Genomic DNA, 12,079 nt, shown 5'->3' on the forward strand with positions numbered 1-12,079 from the left:
ATATATATATATATATATATATATATATATATATATATATATATATATATATATATAATTTTCATGGTTGAAATTTGAATTTTTTATACCATTAAAGGAGTCATACTTTGAAAATATCTTTGGCCATTTCAATGGTGTAGCCAACATAGCTTAGGTTTTTAGTGTTGGATTTCATACAAAGTGACAAAGAATATATGTGAAGTTTGTTTTAATCATGTGTGTACTTTGGCTGCTTGGATTGTGTGGACTACACAACGTAAGTTTTTATTGTTGGATTTCATGCAAAGTGACCAAATAATATATGTGAAAGGTGTCTTGATCATGGATCTAGCAAACACTAAGACATATTAAATCTTTTGAACTACAATTTTTTTTAGAGTAAAAAACTTGAAAGAATATTAGTAGGTGGATATATATTGTATGCATAAAAATATTCATACCTTGAATATATCTTTGGCCACTTGGATTGTGTATACTACATTACTTAAGATTTTTTTGTTAGATTTCATACAGAATGACTCAAAATATATATGTTAAAATGAGCTAAGATGTAGAATAGTGAGGCTGCTTGAAATGTTTAACTATAAATTAGTATTATTGGATAGGGTTAAACTATAGAGAGAGAGAGATATTAATATTGAAATATTTTATCTATAATCTATAACCTATATTCTATTCCACTATCATTAATCGTATATTTAAAATGTCATATAATAATTTTATATTAAGAATTAAATGAATTACAGGTCTTATTTTTATTTTTTTCCCTTTATATTAGTTCCTCTCTGTCCATTGAGATATTTGGTTATCGTTAATACTAAAATTAAAATATTTTCAAAAAGTATAAGAATTATATCTGGTTTAGACTAAAAAAGTGAAATAATAAGTTCTTTTGCTTTTAGTTATTTTATATCTCTAAAATTAATATAAAACTATGTTACTTCACATTGACATCGAAATATTTTATTTATAGTGAAATGTTAGAGTGGAGTAATTTTACCACATCTCCTTCATACCAACAATATATATGTGTGTGTATGTGTGCGCGCGGGTATGTGTGTTATTTACAAAATATTTTAATTTTATTTTAAAAGAGATATGTGTCAATTTCACATTAAAAATATAGACAAAATAACATATAAGCCCAATACTAAATTGTAGGATACACTTCTTAAAATAAGAATAAAACAATGCTGTAGTCCAACTAGCCTGAGGGTTATAGTTGTTAAACTTCAAAATTTTAGGTGTCCTAGACATTTTTTATGGTGCTGAATCTATTTCTACCATCAAAAACACGATTCAAACACTGTTTCTACAAGATTTTTTGAGCTTTTTTTCCCATATTTTGACTACTTTTAGCCATCTGAATAATTCCTCCACCTCGATAGACAACTCCTAAAACAACAATGATTATTTTTTGAAAATAAATATTAGATATACTTTTAGTTATAATCATCTTTTTCATATAAATTAAATTTATTTCTACAATATTCTAAAAATTTAAAAACAAAAATTACATTTAGAAAACTTATACACGCTTCAACACCTTTTCCAGTTCTTTATATTTGAAAAAATAATAATTTAAATTATTTAGGGTTCCCTATCCTTTGTAGTTACTGTTTTCGGCATTTTATTTAGGAATTCTGGTACGAAGGACTCAGTCCTTTTAACAATGTTGAAATGTAGTTAGTATGGAGACGCGTACAATATTCTCTTCATCATTTTTAAATATACCGTTTAAATTATAAATGTTTTAATTTTTGAATAATTAATTACTTTGTAAAATTTAGTTAACATATTTAATTTAATAATTAATTTTAAATTTAATTGGATAATAATGATATAGTACATTAATTTTTTCAATAAAATACAACATTTAAATCACATGATTTGTTTTTTTACAAAAATATATGTTATATTTATACCCAGTGTTTATATTTTAAAGTAAAGTTTTTAAAATTTCATTTTTATTATCAATAATTATTAGTTGGATAGTAGAGATATAATTTTTATAGAAAATTTTTAATATTGGTTATATATTAAAGATCTAGAGCTTTTCTAAAAGTAGTTATGTCCTCTTTATATCTTAATTAAATTGATCAATTAAAAAAAGAAATTGGCATATGAACATGATTTGTTATTTTGTAGATAGTAAGTTATGGTATTCATCCATGATATTGTAGCAATGTCTATTTACATGTTAAAAATATCCATTAAGAAATGATGATGAATCTCCATGGTTAAAAATCATGTGACATGTTTGTTTATATATATATATATATATATATATATATATATAAGTAACTCTTATAGTAATTATAATTGATATGTTATTTCTCTCTATAAATAATAATAATAATAATTTAAAATAAAGTTGTAATTTAATTAAATAAAAGTCAAAGTAAAAAGTTCAGTTATTTCTGCGGAACCAAAGGGAGAAACATGAGAGTGTTCAAAATAAAGATAAGTTAAGTGTGCTAATTTCCATAGAAATATTTGCATGGTTCTTATGCATTAGACTCTCTAAAATATTGCATGAATTTATGTGTCTATTTTGCCAAATTTTATTGAGAAAGAATGTGTGTGAATCTTACACATAAAAATATAAAAAAGTGGTGATATTTTGTTGAAAACGAATGTATATGAACCTTGCACATAAAAATACAAAGAAATAATGATATTTACTTAAAAAAAATGCATGTGAACTTTTCATATAAAAGGGTAAAGAAACCATGTTATTGAAAAATATTACAAGGAATTATATGTGGAAAACTACACTATTTTATTAATATTCACATGGTTTGTATACATTAGACCTTTGAAAAAAATACACTTATATGCATAAAAATAAAGCTATTGTGATAGTTTTCTTGAGGAAAAGAATATGAGGTTAAATACACATAGATAATAGCTATTGTGTGTTAATTTTCTGGAAAAAGAATGTATTTACATACATAGAAAGCACAACTATTGTGTTATAATGTCTTGTAAAATAAATATGTATTTGTTTGTACAAAAAGAAGAATATTTATTGTGTTAGATTTTTTGGGAAAGAAATGTGTATTTGCATGTACAAAAATAATAGCTATGGTGTTAGATTTCTTAGAAAACAAATACATATTTGTATGTAGAAAAATAATATCTATTGTGTTAGATTTATTGGAAAAGAAATAAGTATTTTTATATAAAAAAAATTAGTTATTGTGTTAGATTTGTCAAGGAAGAAATTCTCATTTGCATGTACAGAAAGAATAATTATTGTGCTAAAAGAATATGCATTCAGATGCGCTAAAACTATAGTTGTTGGGTTAAGTTATTTTAGAAAAATGATATGTCTTTACAAGCACAAAGATCATAGCTATTGTGTTCGTTTACCTTTAAGAATATGGGTAGTTATGGTGGTTTTTATTTTGGAAATGGATGTGTTCTTGTGCAAAGAAAAATAGTTGTTGTGGTTTTTATAAATTAGAAATATTTCCCTTTTCTTGTATGGAGAGAGAGTGATAACCATGGTGATTATTGTAAATATTATCATGTTCTTATGGGTATAAATAGAATGTAATTATTTATCTTTCTTTTGATATGTGTGAAGTAGGGATAAATGAGCATGCCTGGTGATGTTTATGCATTTTACTTTATGCATGTAGGAATTTGATTGTTAGAAATGATTCATAATCATACACATGCATGTATAAACAGATGTTTTGTAATTACGTGCTTTTGACTAATGCATGTGTGGTGTCAATAAAATGCATGTCTTGATACTCTTCATACATCTTATTTGTGCATGTCTCGGAAACCAGTTGTGCACTTGAAGATGCGAGTGAAAGAAATATCAAAGAAATCTTTTAATTTTATTATGCATGTGAAATAAAGAGGAACATGAAAATATGTTTAAAGCATAAAAGCATAACTAGTAAAGACTAATTATTTGAATTTGATTAAAGGTTATTTTATATAATCCATGATGTCAGAGCTTGTTAATGGTATTAGCTGAAGGAAAGGGTTATGAATTATTCGTTGGAGGTATTATATTTAAAGTTATGGTAGGAAATGAACTAGTGGCTCTTATAGATTGAGGGATCATCAAATGCAACATAATTTAGTGAAAGGAACAATCAGGCCCCAAAGACACAGTGTCTGAGGAATTATCGGGTAAATGATATCATGACTAATGTAATGGCCTGTAGTTATGTTTGAATTAAGAAAATATTCTGTATAAAATTATTAACAATGGTTAATGGATGGAATCCATTACAACCATTGAGTGAGGGGTGAACACACTCATGAAAACTTTAATAAAATAAATTTTTGTTAGTTTTTCCCTAAAAGGATTCCAAGTTATATTGGTGTCTATTGATGTATTTTCATATTATGTCAATCTAATGATGTTACCTCTTTTCATGAAATTAACACTTACATCATGAAATATGTGATTAAGTAGCATAATTAACAATTATAATGATGTAAGGTTACGACATGGGGCTTTATGTTAATATTTTACAAGAATTGTTGTTATGTTATGCGACTTTCTATTACATTTCTAAAGTTACTTTTTGTAATGACGATGATTTCAATTAATGGTTAGTTAAGGAATATGGAATTAGTTATTGGGAATATTACATGCTAGTAAATTCCTTAAAAAAATTCTAATCCCATGTATTTTACACGAGGTTTATCGGGGAATGTTACAAGTGGTATAACAGCAAAAGGTTGCAACATTGGCACTTTTTGGGTTCTATAAGGATGAAAAGTAGATGTATGATGCTAATGGATATAATTTTAGGTATGACACTAACAAATGTTTCATGGAAAGGTGTGAAATAGACTACATTTGATATAAGATGCATGATGGTGTTAATAACAACATCAAATAATGGTAACTGTAATGTCTATTTTAAAGAATAATTGTGCTCATGACATATCAGTATTTATGTGTATAAACTGCAATAAGAAATTTTGTTTCATTGTTTGTAGCTAAATCATGAATAATTTTGAATACCCACAGTGTAATTACTGATAGTGTGAAATAATTACCAACCTTTACATGCATATTATTTTAAAGAAATCATTTGAATGTTGAGAATAAACAAAGAGTGAAGTGGTAGATCTTGACTGTAATAGGTAATTGTCGATTGTGTCTTATTTCAGAATCTTGATTAAATTTATGATAGTTGGTAGCATTGATTATTTAGTATACCACACTATCTTTATTGATTTAGTATTGTATAACTATAAGTTCTTGATTATAAAGAACTTAGATTGTGATAACAAAAGTGTCTTAAGAAACTGATTCAATTGAAACACATTGTTATATCAATAATAAAAACAAAATGGAAAAAGGGTTTTGGATTTGCAAATGAACATACATACATGATAATTCGAATGACGAGAGAAGTCAAGATTATTTGAAAATTTAATAATGTCTTGAAATTCATAAGACAAAATAGATTTTGTATGATCTACCAACTTAGTGTTAGAACTAGTAATAATCAGATGTTGTTGACTACATTGTTGTTCAAACTTCAAAACTCTACAAGTTGATGATTGAATGATGTTGTTAGCTAGTATGCATCATACATCTAATAAATAAGTTAATTTCATCTGTAAGAAATTCATTTAGTGCATGTGAATATTATTGTGACACTACATTTTAAATCTAATCACTTAATTCCATTATGCGTTGAATTTGAAATGTGGTGTCTTCATTATCATTGCTAAACAAAAATATTAATGGAATTTTGAATCCATTAACATTACTAATTTATTTAAGCAAGAAAAGTATGGGTGATTAATTTGAATTTGGAAATGTTTCATAATGATTTCTAATTAGATCCATATGCATAAATTAAATGAATTAGAACCATGGTGAATATCAATGATTGAATTCGAATGGGTATATATTTTTTATAAGGTCATGTTTCCTTAATTGTTGTCGTGGAAAACAACCTCATTGAAACTTGATTTTAATTTTCTTATATATAGTATGGAAGAGGTATTATAATTCTCTATGTTTACGCCTAATGAATGGAATGGTATATGAAAAATAAACAAGATCAACAACTTTTTAGATAGTTGAAATAGTGAAAACATTAATGCATGTGCAAAGTAAAATTGTCAAGATATTTTGTAAATAAAAATATTTTGTAGAAGACATGGTTTTGTCAAAAGCATTTGTGACTAATGTTGTTATTTTGATTAAGTACAGATAAATTAATGGCATCATAACAATGTCACCAAGATTCTAGTAACATGGAATATAACAACCAGTGAACGATAAAATGTTGCAATGTCATTTGCAACTAAAAATGTGAATGTATAATGTTTACCATTATGACATGCAAGATTCGTGCATAGAAGATATCGTAATGTTTTTTTAAATTTCATGTTGATTATTATGTGGAGAATTTGAAATGAATACCACTTGTATGACATGAGATGTTAGTCATGCTTTCCTCTCAAATTTACTTTTATAGAGTATGCGCCCATGCTGAGGGTTAAGTATAAACACATGATATAGATAAATGTTCCTTCTACTTCAATGTTAATGTGAATATGGTAAATTTTGTAAATTATAGTGGGGAAATGTGCTAAAATAGAATTTCACATCCTAGACAGTTATAGGACAGTTGGGAAAGGCCTGAGGAGGTCCATGGGTAGAGGCAGTTCCCTGCCTAGATTTCCTCTCCCTAGAGATAAATAATCTCGATAAGGGAAAAACGTTAGGCAAGATGGTGAGAGAGGAAATTCCTAAGGTAACATTGTCGGTTTTGGAGTTTGTTAGGGGAGGCCCAAAAGAGTTAGTTGTCGAGATAAAATTCCTAAAGATAGGATGTTGTTGCAAGAATAGGAATGATATTGCTAAGAGGAATCATGTGTTAGGAAAAGTGTGGTCACTGTGAGGGAACTTATTTAAATGTGAAATTGGCTCAATATGGTTAACGAAAACAAGTTATCATTGGTTGGGAGAAGCACTCTTTTTCCCATCGTGGTTTTCGCTGCAAACCAAGTAAGTGATGTGTTAAAATGTTTTTTTTTGTATGATTTTGTAAGATTTTTTTTGTACATATTGATAGGAAAAGAGCTTAGAGCTAGGGAAGGAACTACTAGAAGTGTAGTTCCCTCTATTTTATTTCTTGTCTTGTGGATGCCTTTAGCATGGGTTACGACAGTATGTAGTTTTTGTCGTTATGACAACTTTGATCATTTTGATGATTAAAGAGTTAGGTGTCGTCTTAGTACTTCCAGAGGTACTATGATAAATGATTGATATTTAAAAAATAGTGAATATCATTTCATTAAAAATATTATGATTAATGTGATTATGTTGGAATTGTTAGTCTTATGCTATGGGGTGCTTTCCAAGGAGGTCATTAAATGAAACAAGGTGCTTGTTGTTAAGCTAATAAACTACTCATAAAGTGCTTGACACAACTGATAAACCATTTGTAATTAAAATTATTGCATGAAGTGACCATGATTTACAAGAGTAATCATAAAGTAATAATAAGTTGGTACATATACTTTTTTGTTTGTTTGTTATAAAATTGAACAATGGCTAAATGATTGAAAGTAAAATTTGAATATTTTTGTAGTTGTAAATGTTTATGATTATTGATAAAACATTATTGGTTTTACTTATTGGTATTTCTTGAACATAGAATCATTAATTTTGAAGGGGAGTGGTCCCCTTTTGGTTTTCTACTTACATAACAATCATGACTGAAGATAAATGTCATGAGTAAAAGATCAATAAAAAGGAGATTGTGAAAGTTAAAAGACGAGGAGAACATATAATGATAACAAGGTAAACACTAACGATGATGTTATATTTAATGGGGGGAGTATGTAATATCCATATAACTATATATCTACAGTCAATTTTCATAAAATATTATTAATTTATTATATGTTTAACAAAAAATAGTCATCAAGAAGTATTTAGGTTTCTGAGTGGTTAAGGACCACCATATGAATTACCTTATCATTTCACTATTTTCTTGGTCGATACGATGCCAATGGAAATAGAAAGACTACCATTCATTTAAAAAGAAAGGGAACAAGGGTTTCTATATTTTAAAGGGAGAAAAAAAATGGCTAGCATAGGAAAGACATTCACTGTGTTGTTTGCACAGTCACTATTTACAATTTTTCACAAGAGTGACTCTTGTTTGCTAGGATTCATTGTTCTAGTGATCCCAACATGAAAGAAAGCCAAGGTTTTGAGATACTACCTCTGCAGCAGACATGGCTTTGAGTGTAGAGATTTTAGTAAGGGTTTGAATGTTTTTTGAGACTCGATCCATGGTCATTCTTTGTGTGCAATTAGTTGTGAGCCACCATCGCTGCATTGGTGGAGAAGTCAACATGATTTTTGGGGGAATGAGTTAAATATGTTATCTTCCTTGAAAATATTTTTATGCTTCTTATGAATTAAAATCCCTCAAATATTACGTTGATTTATGTGTTTATTTTTCCAAATTTTATTGGAAAAGAGTTCATGTGAACATTGCACATAAAAAGATAAAGAAGTCATGATCTTTTATTCAAAAGGAACACATGTGAACCCTGCACATAAAAATATAATGAAGTCATGATATTTTCTTTGAAAAAACAATGCTTGTGAACTTTGCACATAAACGTATAAAGAAATCATGTCATTGAGAAATATTGTAGGGAATTATGAGTGGAAATCTAGATTATTTTATTAATATTCTCATGGTTTCATATTATTAGAATCTTAAAAAAGAATGCATGCTTATATGCATAAAAATAAGAAATATTATGACAATTTTCTTCGGGAAAAGAATATGTGCTTAAATGTACATAGTTACTAGTTATTGTGTTAATTTTTTGGAAATGGAATGTGTTTACATTCACAAAGAGAACAATTATTGTGGTTGAATTTCTTGTAAAAGAACTATGTATTTCAATTTACAAGAAGAATATATAATGTGTTACATTTATTGGAAAACAAATATGTATTTGCATATGTACAAAATGAATAGCTATTGCATTAGGTTTCTTGGAAATCAAATATGTATTCACAAGTATGAAAGAATATCTATTGTGTTAGATTTTTTAAAAAGGAAATATGTATTTTCATGTACAAAAATAATAAATATTTTTCTACAATAATATGGGTTTATATGCCCTAATATAATAGTTGTTGGGCTAAGTTATTTTGGAGAAGGAATATGTATTTACATGAACAAATATCATAGCTAATTTTTTAGTTTTCCATTAAAAATATGGATAGTTGCGGTGGCTTTTATTATGGAAATTAATGTGTTCTTGTGCAAAGAAATAATAGTTTTTATGGTGTTTATATATTGGAAATATTTTCTTGTTCTTGCGCGAAGAGATAGTGATAACCATGGTGATTCTTGTAAATATTATTGTATTCTTATGGGGAGAAGTAGAATGTAACTAATAACTAATTCCCTTTCCCATTATATACATTAAGTAGGGATAAATGAGCATGCCTTGGCGATGTTTATGTACTTTACGTTATGCATGTGGGATTTGGATGGTTAGAAATACTTCATAACCATACAAATGCATGGATAAATAGATTTATTTTGTAATCATGAGCTTTTGATTAATGCATGTGTGTGTCAACAAAAGGCATGCCTTGATACTCTTCATACATTTTATTTATGGATGTGTCAGAAAGTGGTAGTGCAGTTGAGGAGGTAGGTAAAAGAAAATATCAAATAAATATCTTAACATTATTATCCATGTGCAAGAAAGGGGAACATGAAAATATGTTTATATAATAACTAGTAAGGAATAATTTCTTGTGTTTGATTAATGAACATTTATATGATCAATGATGTCAAAAGTTGTGACATTAGTAATTGAAGTAATTGATTATTACTTACTCGAAGCATGGATAATATTTAGCAATATGGCCAGATATGAACTAATGACCCATGTAGATGCGAGATTGTGAAATGCAGGATAATCCACTGCAGGGAACAACTAGACCACAAAGACACAATGATCGAGGAAATTTGGGGTAAATAATATTATGATTAATGTCATGACCTCTAGCTAGCTATGTTTGAATTTAAGATGATATTCCATGTAAATTTTTTAACAATGCTCAAGTGATGGATTCTGTTGTATCTATTGAATGGGGTTAAAACCCTCTCAAAATATTTAATAAAATAAACATTTGCTAGATTTTCCCTACGGGTTATCCAAGGTATATCGGTGTCCATTGATGTGTTTTCCTATTATTTCAATCTAATGATATTGCTTCTTTATATACCATTGACACTTAGATCATCAAATATGTGATTAACTAACCTAGTTAAATCGGCAACGATAATGACGTAAAGTTATAACATGGGGATTTATGTTAATATGTTACAACAATAGTTGTTACACTATGTGACATGCTATTCTATTTCTAAAGTTACTTTATGGAATTACAATGATTTATGTAATGGTTAGTTAAAGAATATATAATAACTTATTGAGAATATTACATGCTAATAAATTTTGTAAAAAATCTCTAATCCTATGGAATTTTACATGATGTTTACGGGAAAATGTTACATCGTTCTTTTAGAAAAGAGGATAGTTAAATAAGAGAAAAATGGAAATTTATATTTATATAGAAAATTTTATGCTAGCAAATGCGTAAATATAATGGGGAATTTGTTTTTATAAATAAATCCCTATCAACAACTTAATAATTATTAGTAATTAAATTAAAATTATGAAATATCTATTACAGGTAAGCAACTTAATGACATAAATGAAATAAAAAATTACATCTATAAAATATAATCTAAATAAAATTAAAGCCCCAAGGACAGCTCAATTGGTTGAGTTCTTGTTACTAAGTACTTTGCCTATAGGAAGGTGAAGGGGTCAAATATCCTTAACTCCCTTGGAGTTAGGCCTTTCTAGTTTGACCAATGGATAAATCTCTTCAAATTGATCTACCTAGATTTTCCTTTCATATCCATAAACCACCTTTAAAAAAAAAATTACCATAATATAAAAAATCTCACTAAACTACCCCTTTTTTGAAATAAAATTACCATAATATAAAAAAACTTACCTGATATTTATAAAAATTATAGCTATTTCAAAAATTATAACTATTTCAATGACAATAAAAAAGTATTAGTTAATCAACAACTCGTTTTATATTCTTAATCGGTGTGAAGATAAAATCACTTTATCTATATTTATAGTCAACTTATATATACTAACATTTTTTACTCATATATGATGCCACCAAGTATATATTCTGAAACGTTTAAACTATTCAAATTATATAATTAAATAATTTTTTATAATATGTTACAAAAATATATTTTTAAAATATTTTTGTGGCATTATATTATTCGTGTTCTTTTTAATTGAAGATGGTTTAAAAACATAATCCTATATATAATAAAACAATTCTAAATTTATTTATATATATATATTTAAAGTTTTGATATATTTCTTAATTAAATAGTTTCAAATTTATATATATATATATATTTAAAAGTTTTGATATATTTCTTAATTAAATAGTTTCATTTTTCATTTTAAAGTTGTATATATATTTAACATATTTTTATTGATTACTATCATTTAAGTAGTACATGTATTTCTAATTTAAGGAATGAAGGTAATATCTTTTTTATGGGTGATTTTAATGATCGAATTTCAAGAAACCAAGATATTTTCTAAGAAAATATTCTAACCATAATCCTCTTTGGTTAGACAAAGACTTTACTATGGCTAGCCAGTACAAAAGGAGCTCTGAAGACCTCGGGGATAATTTGTTTGGGTCGGACCTAGTTAAGCTCTGTAATGCTCAGGATCTCATAATTTGCAATGGTCTAAAGAAGTGGCCCAATTCTAGCTAGATGACATGCATCCATGGGCTTGGTAGTAGCGTGGTAGACTATGTTATTTCCGATGTCCCTTTATACAACGAAATACTAAATTTTGACATTTTAAATAACCACGAGCCTAACTCTGATCATAGGCCTTTACATATAACTCTCAATTTTGTCATGCATAAAGATCCCATAGAAGATAATCCTCATATCCAAAAGAAATTAAT

Source organism: Pinus tabuliformis, chromosome 1_1 (assembly GCF_031772625.1).
Source record: "Pinus tabuliformis cultivar Carrire ecotype Pingquan chromosome 1_1, CPIR1, whole genome shotgun sequence".
NCBI lineage: Eukaryota > Viridiplantae > Streptophyta > Pinopsida > Pinales > Pinaceae > Pinus > Pinus tabuliformis.